The sequence below is a fragment of the Elephantulus edwardii genome, unplaced genomic scaffold (genome assembly GCF_000299155.1).
Source record: "Elephantulus edwardii isolate Elephantulus edwardi_28Jun2011 unplaced genomic scaffold, EleEdw1.0 scaffold00204, whole genome shotgun sequence".
NCBI classification, from domain to species: domain Eukaryota; kingdom Metazoa; phylum Chordata; class Mammalia; order Macroscelidea; family Macroscelididae; genus Elephantulus; species Elephantulus edwardii.
Window position 1 is genome coordinate 471,781 of NW_006399954.1, and position 3,611 is coordinate 475,391.

General features: G+C 43.8%; 1 pseudogene; it reads left to right on the forward strand.

The window, feature by feature from the left end:
• Positions 1-1,796: 1,796 nt before the first annotated feature.
• On the forward strand, positions 1,797-2,927 carry LOC102876940 (annotated as a pseudogene).
• Positions 2,928-3,611: the final 684 nt, after the last annotated feature.

Genomic DNA, 3,611 nt, shown 5'->3' on the forward strand with positions numbered 1-3,611 from the left:
AAGTTTAATCAAAAAAAGTTGAGGATAGAATGCAAAGTGCGAGTGATTCTTTGAGGTCATGTAAAGACTATTCTTTTGTTATAGTGTTAATCCAGAATACAAATGCTAAAACACAAGTTATATACATTTTATTTATGCATCACATGTTTGTGAAAGATATTTATTGGTACTTTTTTGTTATGCAGTACATATTTATTGTCTACTGAGATTGAATTGGAATACCTAGGCCAAGGTGGAGATATTTTGATAATGTACTACCTCGTGCTTCTTTCTCTATTACAGATTATGACAAAGTAACAAGGTTATTTGGGGCACACACACACAAAACCCCAACACTTATTGAAGGTACAATTTCAGTCCAAAATAATTTCGTTAGGAATGAAAAATGTGAACAACATAAAATGGAGTTTGTATTTATTAATTTAACAAAAAAGTACTTTATATTCCAATGTAGGATGCTCCAATAAAGGAAAGTAAGTAATACAAAGAACTTTTTGAACTCTGCCATCTGGAAGCTTATCCATCAGTCTGATGGATAAGAGAAGCACAAGACTTTAGCATAAAACAGTATTTAATAAATGATATAGGATAATAATATTGAAAATACGCTGAGGATTAAGGAAAAGAAAAAAATGTTACATGTCATTCAATTTAGAATTAAAGCTTGAAAATGATAGTTAACAGATTACAACAGACTCAGAATTCATAGAGGACTATCAAAACTATATAGCTCAGATTGTAAAATAAATCTAAGAAAAATCACCCATAACTGTCGATAATAACTAATATTTATTGAACAACTCTTACTTGTCAGACTTTTACTTAAATGGTTACTCATATTAACACCTGATTCATATTAATTCGTGTAAACTTCAGTCAGTAGATGATATCCAGTCTGAACTCACTTATCTGATGTGTAGGGCTTTGGAGGCTATAGATAGCATGGGAGGAAATTCCTCCTCGCCCCCCCCCCCCCGCCCGCTTCTCCTGTGAAGAAGCCAGTGGATTCAAACCACCAGAGAAGTGCCACCTTTGTTGTTAGCAGTGCAACCCCATGAACTATGCTGTTAGAACCCCTCCCTCCCGGTAACCATAAAACATGTCAAACAAACTGAAAGTAAATCATTATCTTGCCCACTGAGGAAACCAGGAGCAATAAAGCTAACACTGAGATTAGAACCCAAGAAATCTGGCTTGAAAATTTACCCTTGTTAAACTAAATTTCTCTACAGTTGTTTCCTGATCACAGACACCATACCTGTTTAAAATATTGTGTTCCACTGAGTTTTGGGAATTCTAATGTGCCTCTGAAGGAACTCTGGTAGCCTAGAGCTAAGAAGCTGTGCTGCATTTCCAAAAGTAAATGGTTCGGATCCACCAGCTGCTCCTCCAGAGAAGGATGAGCAATCTCCTATAGAGGAATTAACAACCTCTAAAACCTGCTAGAGTTTCAGCTATGGATCGGTTCTGACTGGGCAGCACACACCACCACCAGCAGCGTGCCCGTGGGTGGATTGGAAAGGCTAGCTTTCCTCGCTATAGAAATGCTGCCGAGCTATTTGCACCGCCTAGGGAGGACAGTGCATTTATTCTCGAATTTTATAAAACAAAGAAAATACAACAGTCAAACACAAAGTGTGATAGTTGATAGACCCAGATGTTGCATTTGAATATATTAATTCATTTATTCAAGAGGAAATGAAAGTTCATTTCCGGAAAGGGGAAGCACATGTTGGCCACGTGACTCGGGTCACCGGAAGTGAGGGAGGCAGGGCAGCCAACGGTAGGTCAGCAGCATGGCTGCCCTCTACGGGGGCGTGGAGGGCGGGAACGCACAGGCCCGGGTCATTTTACTCTCTGAGGACGGACAGGTCCTGGCTGAGGCGAACGGACTCAGCATAAACCACCGGCTGCTCGGGACAGACGAGTGTGTGGAGAGGATCAATGAAATGGTGAACAGGGCCAAGGAGATGGCTGGCGTAGACCCGCTGGTGCCTCTGCGGAGCCTGGGCCTGGCGCTGGCCGAGGAGGAACAAGGGGACAAGTCAAAGGGCCTGACAGATGCCCTGCGAAGCCGATTCCCACACCTGAGTGAAAGCTACTTTCTCACCACCAACACTAAGGCTGCGGTGGCCTCAGCCGCGCCCACCAGCGGCATGGTGCTCACCTCAGGGACGGACTCCCAGTGCCTCCTGATTAACCCTGATGGCTCGGAGAGCTGCTGCGGAGGCTGGGGTCACATGATCGGGGCCGAAGGCTCGGCCTACTGGATCGCCCACCGAGCTGTGAAAACCGTGTTCGACTCCATGGACAACCTGAAGGCTGCTCCTCATGACATCAGCTATGTCAGACAGGCCATGTTCAGCTATTTCCAGATACAAGATCGCCCAGAGCTGCTCACCTATCTGTACAAGGATTTTGATAAGAGCATGTTTGCTGGCTTCTGCTGCTCAATTGTAGAGGGTGCACAGCAGGGAGACCCGCTTTGCCAGTGCATTTTCAGGAAGGCGGGGGAACAGCTGGGCAGACACGTCATAGCCCTGCTGCCCAAGGTTGACCCGATCTTATTTCAAGGAGAGATGGGCCTCCCCATCTTGTGCGTGGGGTCGGTGTGGAAGAGCTGGGAGCTTCTGAAAGAAGGGTTCCTTTCCGTGCTGGTGCAGGCCCGAAAGTGCCAAGCTCTCAGCTCATTCTGCAGCTTCACCTTGATGAAGCCCAGGCAATCCGTGGCGCTGGGTGGGGCCATCCTTGGAGCCAAGCAAGTCGGGCACCACCTTCCCATAAACTGCAAGGCCAATGCCACAGCCTTTTACTGCTTCAGCTTCTCCAGCTGGGGTGGCCCCAGCTGTGCCCCAAATCCACTGCTGGGAAGAAGGAGGCTTTTACTTTCTTTTTTTTTGAAAAGGAAAAACACAAGCAGAAAATGATAAACACAATTTACCCACTCCCTTACCCTCAAAAAACAAAGCAAAACAAAAAATTCACCAAAGCAAGAGAGGGTATTAGAGTTGTTTGGTGGTGTGTTTTTTTAAGTGTCATTCAAGATTTTTAAAAATCAATGGGTAAATTTAAAAAGTCTAGATATTTGAACAAACATGAAATCCAGATAGACTTGAAAATAAAAGTACTTTTGTCATGAAAGCTAGATGATGTCATTATGTCACCACGTTTAATTTATGACAGAGCAGACAGTAATTAAGTAAATATCTAAATTCCTAAGTGAGAGTGCCCTGTGAGAGATCTCAAGTATTACTACACCTTACCAAAGCAAGAAGAGAGATGGCAGATTTGATAGAGGTTAAGGATGGAGGGATATATGGAGACTTGGATGTGAAGCGGCTGGGAGCACAGGTACCGAGTGAGAATTCCTGAAGTGAAAAGAAGGCATCCAAATGAAAGAATTATGTTCTGGAAAGAAAAAGACTTCCTGGAAGTTTCACTAGCATGTGGCTGATCCTTCTAATGTCTGGCTCCAAACCAACCATGTTAAGTCACATGGGGTGAGCTCATTATGTGTGTCCAAGGTTGAGCAGATCATCATCTTTCATCTCAAATTACTTTGAAAACACTAGAAGCCAAAGTTATCTTCTTTCCCATGCTCTAGGTTCATT